We start from the raw sequence: 14,222 nt of genomic DNA, 5'->3' as shown, positions 1-14,222 counted from the left end.
AAGAAATTACTATTTAGATATGTTTTCTCTTATTTTTAGTTATGTGTCAAGTTATGCTCCTGAAAACATGAATTTGATAAAAATCATACGATATAATCATGATACATATCATAATATGACGAATGTCAGTTTAATTACGTGACAAGTTTCTTCTGCAATAGTGTTTCTAGATATTTTAAAAATGTTTAAAATTTTGTAATTGAATGTGGTAGAGGATAGAGAAAAATGTTTGACATTCTAGAGTTTTCTCAATTTTTGTTCAACGTCTCAAAATGTTAAGGTTTTCATTTTCTAAAGTTAAAAGTTTTATTACCATATTTAAAAGTTATTAATCCACTTTTTCGGATTGTATTAAATGTGTGAATAAATTACTAAGCAAATTATGAGAAAGTATTTCAAGTATGCGACGAGATGAAAGTTTCCGTTTTCCGCAGCATATAATGACATAATACGATGATGAAGGTGGTTAATAAAGCGGAGAGAAACGTTTCATGAAGTGGGTCAATTGTCCAAGTATAAATTACTAAAAACCGATCGATCATCGAATTCGATTATACAATTAGTTGGACAACTTGGCTCCGTTCGCCACTTCAAACTTCCACCAACTTCTTCAAGCGAATCAAAGTGTACGTTCCATTTTAAGTTACGAAACTGTTTTCGAATACGGATTACCATTGATTATTGATTCTGGCTTACACTGCGTACTGAGAATATTAAGGGGAACGCTAAATATTCTAACGGGTTTCGTATTTAAATGCTTAAGCAAATACTTCAAACAGGGACAAAAATTTAAGGAACAAATTTTTAAGACTTTTTTAAAATTCTATGTTCACTTTTCGATCAACTAATTTTTCTACTCAAACCTTATTACAATCAATTTATGATTATCTTTAGTAACTGATATCACATGTATAGTTAATGAGTCAATCGTCTCAATTTTACTTTAAACAAAATAATTCCATTTGTTACAAGATTTACAAGTCCCAGAACGGAATTGTTGAAAATCGAAATAATTCACTTTTCAACTACGAAATAATGCGTCAGGTCGTAACGAAATTCATTTGAAAAATGATTAAAAATTGAGCGTAACGAAATTCGTCAAATATTCTACGGACAGAAAATAATATAAAAAAGGAAAAAACATGTGAGAAAAACATCTATTCACTTTGAAATTAAATTAAAAAAATATCAACATTGCTCGGCTGGCTGATCCGAATTCAGTGCATTAGATTTCAATTACGAGGAATCCATTGTAACAAGCCGTGATAAAAGCTGACGTTGTGCCGGGTATATAGGTAAACTGGTGCAAGAAAATTCTTTGAATTATATCTGGCTGACAAAGGGCTGGGAGTTCTTGGAACGTTGAATAGACGACCGGCCGTCGAATTTCATTCATATCAGAGACGCTTTTCACGAGTCGCATCTTTTTGTCGCTCGGGGTTGATCTTGATTTTGCATTAACGCGAATGAAAGTGGCTCGATACTCACGATGGCGAAACTTGCGATCCCGAATCCATTGAAAATCCTGCCACGTCGCTGCAATGCGGTTCTCCCTGATAAATAAGCCATTACATCGGCTTGTCGTTTATGGACGGACCATAGTGTCGACGGGATCGTGAATAGCAATAAATGGACACAGCTCACTGATCCAACGGTTATTAGCGTCTAAATATTTCCCGGATCATCGACTTTGCAGAAAATTCATTTTTAAAGGATGTTTCAGGATACGAAAGTATTGTATAGTGGGAACATACCTACTATCTTTGAGAGATTCATGTCTTTGAAATGTTGAAACAGAGTACTATTTTATTGAACGAATAATAAAAATAAACAAATTTTATAGCAATGAGGAATAGTAATATCTAGTACAATATCGAGATTTGAAGCGCGATATTAAATATGCGTCGTAAGTTTATTATATAGTCGGCGCAATAAATCAGTACAGCTAATATGCTACCTATCTGCAGATCTAAAACTATATATTTCGTAATACGCTTTTTAGACGACCATTCATCCCTAAAACTAAATTTAAAAAAAATCAATTGCATCTCTGACTCAATAACTACATCTCTTGTAACTCAGTTAATTTTATCGATACGAAAACTACTCACTGCGTGATGTTGCATAAATATTTATCGATGTAACCACATAACCAGGGTCCTAAATAATTTTATCCGTAGCAATATCGAATTGCTATCTGGGAACCGGAGCGCGCCATGTCCGCAAGAAATCGCAATGGAAACTAATTCCAACGTGTGGTTGCAAAACAGCCGAGGCTAATCCCGAAATGAAAACGTCCCGTCGCGATCGTGTCGTGCAATAGGATCGTAAGTTAGCAGGTGGTGCGGCGGTGGTTTCACGCTTAAATTAAGAGTGGAACGCGTGCGTGATGGAAATCGTTTTCACGCCGGCGCGTCCTCGCGAAAACCAAGCAAGGAAATTTAGATGGGGGTATAGCGCGTACAGGTTTATCGGAATCCACTTACGATTAGCCGGACGCGGCTTGCCGAACTTCGATCTAATAACTGGAAACACGCGAGGCCATCTAACCGTGTAGAGATTATATCTTCATCGCGCTCTGTCCAAATGTTAAACGATTATTCTACGGAATATTCATGAAGTGAAGAAAGTGAAAATCGGACACGTAAATAGTGTGGTATTACTATCTTTCTATTTCTCTGTTGTATATTGGAATTCATTTTTAGTTAGAACTCGATGAGTTGTTCTTTCTTATTAATCATTGTAATTAAATCATTCGCGTGATGTTTTTATCTATTGCTGGAATACCTCCTTTGACAGTCTCAATTGTCTTCGATTACTGACATTTTCATTTTGATACCGTGACATTGCTTTCCTATTGCTCGAATTTCTTGACTTTTCTTGTGGAATTCATCGTCCTTTTTGTTGCTAGAATTCTTTCTACGTCTTTGCGTTACATGTTGCTGAAATTCTTTGTTTCATATTCTTGTCTTATCTTCCTCTTTCTGTAGTTTTCTATTTGTCATTTTTGTACTACATTTTCTTTTATGGAAATTTTTCTTTCTTCTTGTACTATTTTTATATTGCGGAGATTACTTTATGCCATGTGACGTAATTTGGTATATGAGGAGAATCGTGTATATACGTGTTTTAAACAAGGGGAATCAGCGTCACTAGTATCGGTAACTTTCTGTTGAAAGTTGAAGAAACGGTCGAAAAAACGAGTGCTGGTACCAGATCGAAAGGCAAACGACATCACCGCGTATATTCTACAGCGATACCGCAATGCGATGGAAGCCACTCGAAGGAACTGGAGAAAAGAAACAGGTGCTCCTATGGGATCGAGATAAATTTCTCGTACCGAATGAAACATACAGAAAACTGCATCGAGTGATTTCTGTGCGGCGACAAGTTGCCGATATTGCGTTGCAAAAGTGAAGAAGCGTTTCAAGCACGTTTGCCGAAAGGAAGGAAATTGAATATTAAGTTTTATCGACAGTCTCTACCAGGATCGTGAGTTTACCATCCTTTCAGGAAAAACGAAATTAAATCGATCGTCTTACGCGAGCATACTAAATATTGATGCATCGTATGAAAAAAAGCCTTCGACTTTATCGAATATTATATTCGCCAAAGGAATTCTTCGAACGAATGTTAATTTATTTCAATATAATTAATAAATATTCCACTTAGTGATTATTCTACTAACTAATTAACTCATTTCTTTGGAACGTTGGCTAAGTAGAACGAATTACATTTTACATGTTCTATATTACATTGTCCGAAGAGTGTTTTTCTTTCGCAAACGTGTTTTTTACAACAGTGCACCTTCATACAAACGTGAAACCAAGTCTGTGAAATGTCGCGGCGTTTATTTCAACAGAACAAAATGGATTGTACGTAATTCGACAAAATAATATAAAACAAAAGCGTTGTGCGTCTATTATTTCCTCATAAAACGAAAGAAACTTTTCGGACAACCTAATATTTGTGTATCTTAAGACCCACAACTCCCTAAATCATCCCTAAAAAGTTTGCCTCCCAAATGTTTTTAAATACCATAACAACTTAAATTCTTAAATTTTATTCAAATTCTTTTCTCAATTCAAATCCACGATTCTAATAGTTATCACTCGAAACGTACTCGATCAGATCGAAACAAACGAGCATGAGACACGCGAGTCGCCTTGAGTCATACTGCGGAAGCTCTAGCAAACGTCCCACCACCCGCTCAATTAACCGGTAAGCCATTTCCTGTCCTCGTAATGGCGCGATTAATCCAGCAAACGTGTCAGAAAGAAGCGGCAGTCTGGTACAAAGAGGCGTGCAGAGTCAAAAGGGTTAACTGGCGTCGTGGCGTCGCTCACCAACAAGGAGGACGACACGTGCGTGTTAGTGAATGAGTAAACGACAGTCACGAGGGGAAAGTAGTGGAATACAACGGGGAATGCTTTGCTCCGGAATGGCAATAGGCTGTACAAATTCACGATTAAAAAACTAGAGACGAATGAAAGCTTCCAGCTAAATGATATACAGTCGAAGATAAAAATACGTGGGCGGGTAGTGGAAGTGGATATCGATAAAGTTTCATCCAACTAGTATTTGTGTTATATACTTGAATTTTATTTATTACATACCTTCGTAGTTTATAGACTGCTTAGACAATAACTGAAATTAATATTTATATTTTTGTGTGAACAAGCCGCATTTAACGAAACTTCATCGATGGTACTTTCATTTGTTTCCATTTGTCCAGCGTGTCCATTTATTTTTATCGCCGACTGTACATTCAGCTCGTTCGCGATTTCGTCTGGTTCTTCTTCCTTCGGTTGGCTATGTGCTCTTTTGTTTTCGAGCTATCTAGTGTCACTTATCGTAAAGAACCGACGTTCCACTGCAACTGCAATAATACCAACGCATAATTCTTGCTTTGTTGATGACGAGGAATTAGCTGGTTTGCAGGAACAATTGAAAGTGGTATTTTACGTTGCTCGTGTAATCCAGTGGAGAATGCTGACCTAGCGATATTTCGAAGGGTAATTGCGGGTATTGAATGGACTTTCAGAATGGCTTGAACCGGTTGCGTTTTAAAATAGTTTCAGGTGGATGATAGTTCTCTGAGGTACTTTCAATTTGATATTTTTCTGTTTCTATTCGATGTAATTTCTACGGTGTAGTAACAAACGAGCTTGTCAACATATACGATTTCTCTGACTGATGCAATGTATAGTTGTTTGGCTACTGATGCTTGTTTAAATTCATATTTTTGTGTGTATCTTGTACATCATTCGCGTCTCGTACGTTTTTATATATTTGTAAATTTTGTATAAACACCTGTAATCTAATAATTGCGCTACTAGAATCATACGTTTTAAATAATCTGGCTTCAACTTGAATTTTCTACAGATACATTTCTCCATCAGACTGTAATAAAAAAATTATTTGACAGCCGTAAATGAGATGACAACGATTCGCGTTTTAATATCGAACAGACTAGATTCACCTTGTATCAAGATCAAGTTGTCTAAGTTATCGATGGTAACGAAGAAAAACACCTGAAGACCCAAGAGAAGGAAATAAAAGAAGAAGGCGCCGAGCCAGCAATAAATGAACGAAAAGGAATAAAAAAGAAGGACAACCGGCGGTTTGTAATTCATATTAAAATCTCAAAGAGCAAAGCAATCAGGCGACTCGTGGCTTCGGCCCTTCTGGACTCCCGTGTCGAATTAAACTTACAGATCCAGGCAAATGGAGAAAGGAAGAGAAAACGGCCGAATGAAAGAAAAATATTGTATTTTTTATGAGTCACCACCCTTCGTTTTGGTTGGATTCTATCGAGCGAGAAGAGAAATAGAGAGAGATAGAGAGAGAATGAAAAAAAAGAAAAAGAAGGGACGAGAACGGAAAAGGGTGTTGAACCACGGCGACGAAGAGGAGGAAAATATCGAGTCTGTTCCAGCAGGATCAAAGTTAAACGAATGCGTCCCGCGGAACACAAAGGATTTCCATGGCACTTTATTACACCGAAGCCGTGGTGACTTCGGTGGCGCGCGACCGGCTCTCTCTTTCGAGTTTTTGGCCCTTCCGTTTCAGCGTCGGTCGTTTCGCATGGTCGAGAGAGAATCTTAATGGAAATGTAAATTCGCGCAGCTAACACGTGCGACGGGGACTTTGGTCGATTCGTTTCGCCGCTTTCTTTTTTTTTCCCTCCTTTCCCGTTCTTGTACTTTTTTTTTTTTATTTTCTATATCCTCCTACTTTTTATCTCTTTATTCGCGCCAGCGGCCCTGATTGAAATTTTTCGTCCGGGAACGCGGTCGCGAACGGATACTTCGCACACCACTTTCCACGATTTTTTTCGGGAATTCTATTTTCCACCGGCGAGGAACTCGTCCGATCCTACGTTCGATTTTAATTTAGCTTTTACAATTTTCGATTAAACGGCCGCCGGCCAGGGGAAACTCCGCTGATGGAATCTCGCCGGATCAGGAATTGGATCTTTCCGTTCGATGAAAGTGCCGTGTTAAGTTTTTTTTTGCAATGCCAGGTAGTGGAGAAGTCGGGTGCGATCATGCGCCAAAACGTGTGTGATATTATTCGGCTATTAGCGTTTTAAGTTTTAACTCCTGTCTTATAATATACAGATTACGGTCGCGATCTGACAAATGCTGATTGAATTTGTAATAGTTTATTTCCGATTCTAATCTTGATCTCAATCAATAGCTGGAGATCGCTAAATGTGAATTATGAATGTATATTATTCAGGACAATTAGAGAGACGTTGCTATAAATGCTTATATTACATTAACCAAGAAAAGGAAAACAAAGGAGTTGAAAAAGTATAGAACGAGTTTCTTTGTATCTTTAAATAGTTGTGAATATTTTGTGTTCTTGTTCAGTGGAAAATATGTTTATAAAAATCAAATTGATACAGAAAGCGGCCCTCTAATTTCGTACGATTTCGTATATGTTTTTAATTATTAAAAGAAAATGTAGAGAAATACAGAGAGTGATTGTAAAAGTTAAAGCAATATGTAAAATGATATACAAGTTACTTTGAGTATATGATGTTTTAATATTTTACACCAAACACGGTGTTATTACAGCGAAGAGCTAACAACCGGTCACCGGGTCAGTAGAAAGTCGCAAAAGTGGAAAATAACGATGTGCTGCCTTAAAACCACACACTGACCCAGCAAATAAAACATCAAACGTAAAATGGTACTTACGGTTTTGCAACGCAATCGCAATTCGCAGCTCGCTAGGATAGCTCGAGACAATAAAAAAACTCCTGACGCGACGAGACGCGCGTGTCCATTTTACGAGTGCCACAATGTCGTGGAAATGCCAACGATAAAAGCTTCTGATGATTCCATATCTTTCGAATCTGAGAAACAGTCCGATCGAGTCGAATTTTTGCGACATCGAAATTTTTATATTCACACGACACGCGAGATACTCACATTTTTGGACCAAAGACCATCGAAGGACACTTCATGGAGATATTTCTCCTGAGACTTGTTACAGAAGTAATCTGTATAGAAAGATTTCATCCATGTTAAAAATTTTCTTCCATTAAAATATTGTAGAACGAATATTTTATATATAGTAGCACGCAAAAATGTTTCAGTATATTTAATTTGTATCTATGCATATTTCGTTTTCGAGGTAACTTGCTTGTTTCTGTTTTATAATATAATACATTTAGTTTAAAATATGTAAATTGGTTGCTTTGTTTTTACACGAAATTGCAATAATCACTATTCTAATTTCGATTATCAGCGATGACATTCCTGCATAAAATGTCAACGCCGAATAAGCCGGGATAAATATCAAAATTTGAATAAATATTTATATAGGGCGATATTTAAATATGCTAATAATAGCAATAAGCATACAAATTTGGCAAAATATTTACGACAAATAATATGTAAATGTAACCGACGATAATATGCAGATACAGGTCAACGACAAGAAATGAACTGTCGGAAAAATAAATAGGATACAAAACAGGCCGTACACGTTATTCCTATTATTCTCTATTCATTTCGATATCTGTTTCGATAGAAATTTCGAAGTTTTTCCGATAAATCTGACTCATATGGAATAAAAGTTTTTATGAATGTTTTAAAGTGAACTAGCCGACAGTATTTCGTGAGCAGCGTGCATCAAAACGGAATCCTGTGGAATTCCAGTTCGTCGAATTTATCCGTACCAAGCAATCCTATCATCAGCTAGACTAAAGCTTCGATGCTTATGGCATTTAATCTCAAATACCTTTCCTATGATGTTTGTATGCTGATTCCGTAAATCAAAGGCTAATCGGTTGACCCACATACGATGTGGCCCTCTTCTACAAAGGTAAGCAACCATCGAATGCGGAAATGAACGCAAACAGCGAAATACCGACGCGTTCATTATTCTTCATCATTTAGCACGAACATTTTTGAACGGTGAAATTCATTTCATGTCGAGAATTATGAAGATCGTTTGATGGAAAAATTGTGAATAGCCGCTATTTGGATTGAAAGATGAGTCTCCGTCGAGTTTGTGTTACATTTTTGTTACGTTATATTATTTATGTTTTTATATTATGTTTTAATACTGGAAAATTATAGAACATTGACTCTTTCATGATTTTTTCGTCCTATTTTGTAGAATGTTTAATGCTTGTTTAGTGGTCCAAGTTTTTAGACAATTTACGTATAAGAATAGTATCCTGACGGCGCCTCATTTCTCAGAATTTTATTTAAAGATATTTATTAACTATATTGTATAGGAACGAAATAGTTCCATTTGCCAGAAGTGTGTTCTATTTAAACACGAATATCTTCAACAATATTTTTAACAACTGCCCGAATTTCTTCGTATCTTTAAAAAAACAGAAATTTCATTTCTCCCGATATGCATGGAAATTGCACGTTTCTTTCGTTGGTTCCATTACGAAAATATTGTATATAAACGAAAATTGTGTAGCTTAAAAGCTGCACTGTGCACACATTGTTCCATTTCGTACTTTCGATACTTTTGACAACAGTTTCCAACGTAGATGGTTTTCCATTTGGTCGGGAAATAAATGTTCACACGAGAACATAGGAGGAGGGATTATTTTCGTGCAGATTAAATTTTCTACCGTATTTGTTGTTTCGTTTGCTATTCGAATTGTTATTTCACGATATTCGAAGTTTCTTCGTGTAAATGAAAATACGGGAAATAATTATTCTAATAATTAACCTATATCAGAAACACATACGGCACAGGAAGTTTGCATTTTGTTCAATTTCATTCTTTTACAACGATCTCTATTTGTTTTTCATCCCGAAAAAAAACATTTAGCTTCGATTGTAAAGCGGAAATAAAATGAAAAACAAACTGGTATCACGTTCTGATAAAATATTATATTTTCATTTAAAATAAAACAAAATACGCGCCCGTTCATTGTTTGCATTCCACCTTTTTGATTTTTGAACAGAGGGGCTCCAAGCAGCTGATTTATCGTTTCTTGTTCAGTGTGCACGATTTCTTCATATTCATGAAAATATGAGAGAATGTTAATTGATGAATAGAACCATGAATAAGAGCATTTCGAGCATTGATTTCCATTTAGTTCCGTAACATGTGAAAGAAACTTCACAAGTATCGTTTCTTCATTTAATAAATTAAAAAAATATGAAACGACTTTTGTTTTCTGACAAAGTGATACTTTTGAAGATTTCTTTTACATCAATAATGTTACGCCACGTGGCTTTCCAGAGGTCGTTATTGCTAACCGTCGATCGTGGCATCGCAGTGTCGCGAGCGAGCCGTCACGGTCAGCCCGACAAATAAACAATGTAACGGCCAACAACAACAAACAGAGCGAGTTCCAAAAAAAAAGGAAAAAAGACGTCGGTTCGTTCCGTTATTTTGAATACAGTAATCAGGTGACACGCGTGATCATGGCGTGATCGGTGCGTGACCCGAGCATGGAGGGGATCGTTTCCCACGTAAGACAAAGGGCCCATCGAAGGGCAATCAGTATCGATCAAGGATCCAAACGAAATACACTAACGTCTCCAACGAATAACAAACACATTGTAAAGTCGAGTCGAATCATCATTATCCTGTTGTTTATATATATATATATATATTGTCAAATATATAATTTTTGTTAACTCTGTTAATTCAGTGTTAATCTCAACTAACCACCTCTGTCATCTTAACAGACACAGAGGAACGACTGATTCGCGGCGTCGATTTTCTGAATCGTAGCGAGAATTTACGCCTCCCGCTGACGCGCTTTCCTCGCGATCGCGTCTCTCCGCGAACGGTCGTAACAAATAAATTATTCGTTTGATACCAACAAGTTTTTTGTTTGAAACATTTTCTTATAGAAGTATCAGGACCACACGCTAATAATAAATGAATAAAAAATATTCTGTATGATGCTAATCAATAGTAAGCGACCACACACGACACTAACTTATAAAGCATCTGCAATTCCAATTACGTGAGCACCGTTGCTCTAATTCTTGATCATCTAGACATGTAATCAAAAGTTCTTGCGCTCAAGTTATGGTAACAGTTTACCCGAACAATGGAAACAGATATATAGATAGCAATTTATCGGACCGACCGCAATCAATTTCTCTCATTTGTCCGGTTAATTATCTGTCTATTGTATAATTACATTGTAATTGCTGGTTTCTCGTAATCGTAACATAATTCCACGTAATTATACAGAACTTCGGTTTTACTTTCGTTCTTACTTGGTTTAATAGATACAGCCATGCTCTATGGCTCATGGCGAGACTGTTAACGAAGCGACAAGCGCTTGCTTTTGTTTTCACCCATGCGTGAACTATTAAAAGTCAGTGAACCTTATGTTGGATAGTAAGAATGTTAGATCTCTGTCAATGATAACGCCTATTGTTTCTTTGTCACAAACGCGAAAATATGGTTGGTTGGCTTAAAGGAGTTGAATTCTTGCATTTTTATTGCAATTAAGTGGAAGGAAGTATTTTAACTCATTAAGCACTGGCCTTGCATCAGTAAAACATTTCATTCGCAATTTTCTTTAGTTCATTCACATTATTGAATTTTGTCTTTTAACATCGTAGTTTTTGTAAAAGGAAATTCCAATGATTTCGTTACCATTTCCTTCTTCAAACAGGAAAACTTTATCAGAATTCATTAGATCGTGCAAATGATGCGAGTATTTTTATGACTAGTGTCAAGGGTTAAATTAACATCAACAGTGAAAGTTGCGCCATGTCTTTGCGAGCTATTAGCCACGTTCTTACCATATAGTTGGAAGGTCTTGCAAGATGTACAATTGAGACGACAAGTGCGATAATGGGGCCCATGACGCCAGGCCTCGTTAAACTTTAGGTTTATTAAGAGAATCGTTGAACTTCTAACAGGACGTCTCTTAACGTAAGCGATATATTTCTACATGTTTCTTAATCCTTAATTCAGACATAAGAAGTATTCTCATAATTTCATTTTCAAGTAACACAGTAAGCTGAAGTCTCGTGCAGATTATGTAATCTTTGGTAATCTTTATACCAATTTATTAATTTCGTTTAGTTCGGACGAATCTGATTTAATAATTTATTACTCGCTTTGGCAATAAATTATTAATAAGTATTAGGATGCATATTGGTAAAGACATTTAAAATTGTTTCAATTTAAGTAATCTCAATAATCCGAATGAGATTTAAATGGCTCAGTAATCTTCAACTAGATCGAGTTTTACAACTATCGGCTATAAATCCAGATTAAAATTTTTTATTAGAGTACCACAAATTCTACCAAGGAATAATTCATTACAACCAGTTAAGAAATACGGTAGAAATTTACGAATGTTGACTAGATTTATGGTACACGCTAATAACGGAACATTACACGAATTTTATATGTTTATAGTACACATCACAAATTTCGTAGCAAGTTTAATATGACAGGTATAGAAGAACAGAGTTTACTGCGTGCTATGGAGAGACGTAGACAGCAGATTTTATTTCTGGCAGTAAAATTGACTTCACACATAGAGTATAAAAATTGAACAGGATCACAGCCCAATAATAAAATTTATATCCTACGTTTTGGTTATAAAAGACTCTGATTCTCTACTCCTTGGAAATATTCTGAACTATTAAAATTTTAGGGAAGAATTTACTTAGCAAATAAGAACATTACTTACTCTGTCCTCTTAGCAGACTTTCAGTCAATTTGTTCTTCTGATAATCACTCTTAGTCAATATTAGCATCTGTTCCTAGTTTTAAACGTGATATTACGATGACATAACAACTCACTGGCGTAAGCTACAAGACTTTCCTACGCTTCCTTAGAAATGTATTTACCTAATCTTAACCCTACTGTTCTTCTCACTTCTCTTTTACATCTGTATTTTTTAAAACATCTTTCTTTCAAATTTTAAAATACTTTCTACTACAATACTTCTATTACACTAATGAATAGTGTAGAATACACAAAAAATAGTAACATATGATATACTGAACACTAAAACCAAATATTTACAAACTATCCATATTTTAATAATATGTGATGAAATATAATTTTCATTTTGTGCCATACAGACTCGACGAGAACAGCATTGTTGAAAGATGTTAAGAGTACAAAGAAAATGAAACATAGATCACAATAGTTCATTATTCTTCATGATAGAAGATAATGGATTTGAGCATCGAAAGAATCAAAGATGATAACGATGATTTTCTATTATGTAGCTAGAATGAATACCTTGCAGATAGTATAGCATTGTACGATCGCGAATTTTCAAACGAAAAGTTCCATTACGAGTGCAGCTTGTGCAAACGGACCCATGGACAACTCTGGCTAGCATTAAACTTTCATTTTCCACGCGCATCGAGCAACAATGCGAAAGAGGGAAAACTTCTTTGTAAGGTACTCCATTCACAAAGGAAACTGAAGGCACAATGGGCCACGAAGGTACAGGCGCACGAAAGTGCGCCAAATGCGAAATGCCAAAGTATTTTCTGTCCCAAAGAACCTCGTAAATGTTGATAAGATTTGTTGAGGAAACGCGTGGATTTACCTAAGGAGGCATTGTATTATATACAAGCGTTCTTTTCTATAGGTTGTCTTAATTTATGTGCTTTCCATAAAACATAATGTGCAAACTGGCATATAAATGAAATTTCTTCAAGAAGACGATGAAATTGACGAGAAATTAAGAAAATTTGTCCAATACATATCCCTTTTATATACATGTCTATTGTCCAATAGATATAGTTAATAAATTTTACACTTGTGCATTATCATGTACAAAAGTTTCTTATTAACGAATCTCTCTCTTCTTTCCTAAAACAATTCTCATAAAAATCAACAAGCTTATCAAGTGTACTTAATAAATTCACATAAAATCAAATTCAAAAATATAACAAACCTATTTCATACCACTTGCCTGCTACAATCGTTTATTTTATCCAGACTGTGTATATACAAATGTAATAAATCATCGCGAGATCAGAGTAAAAAGCGACCATCAGTCACGGTAAAAATTCAATCGAGCAAAGAGCTCGATACAATTTTTCAATGGAGTCAAAGCTGGCGAGAAATTCGAGGTAACAAGCAAGTTTCTGAAACTTCGCTGAGAGAACTGTCGCGAGACGGATTACGCGTTCGCCAGTGGCCGAACAATTCTTGGAAATGGATCCAGCGAGCGTCGGAGGAGGCCCCATCGGAGAATCACGGTGTTTGATCGCGGTGTGTAAACTTGGGACAGAAATACGACAGTCGAGAGGACCGCGATGTGTGCTGAGTCATGAGTATCAGGACTACCGAGCTCCCCGGTGGACCAGCTCAGCAACCGGGCTTTGATATCCTAACCGTTGCTCGCTGTCGCGTTGTTCTAACCCTCTTTGGATAAGTTACACGCGAAACTACAGTCAGTCATAAAATGTTACACGCGAAATCACAGTCAGTTTACACGCACCTCTGAAATATAAAATGTTCTAGTAAAATCATTAGTTATACAAAGTTGATACATTACGGCAGATATTGTTAAATTTATTCGCTTATCTGTTACATTTACGTGAAATCATAAAAATAGTCCTCCTCTTGCATAAATATCCATAATGTCTTGTTGTTTCCTTGATGTTGAAAAAATTAAATATTCTGCAATCTATGACATAATTTTATGCCCAGATTTTTTTGAGAGTTAAATATTAAAAATTATGCAATTACTTTCAGAAATACATTAATAATAATTGTATTC

General features: G+C 36.0%; 1 protein-coding gene across 3 annotated transcripts in view; it reads right to left on the bottom strand.

Moving 5' to 3' along the window:
* LOC122566840 (mannosyl-oligosaccharide 1,2-alpha-mannosidase IA) overlaps positions 1 to 14,222 on the bottom strand; it is a 677,223-nt gene that overhangs the window by 227,633 nt on the left and 435,368 nt on the right. The gene's annotated exons all lie outside the window — the stretch shown is intronic.

The sequence above is a fragment of the Bombus pyrosoma genome, linkage group LG4 (assembly GCF_014825855.1).
Source record: "Bombus pyrosoma isolate SC7728 linkage group LG4, ASM1482585v1, whole genome shotgun sequence".
NCBI classification, from domain to species: Eukaryota; Metazoa; Arthropoda; class Insecta; order Hymenoptera; family Apidae; genus Bombus; species Bombus pyrosoma.
Note: the sequence above shows the minus strand (reverse complement) of the source record. Positions and strands in the feature narration are given on the sequence as shown.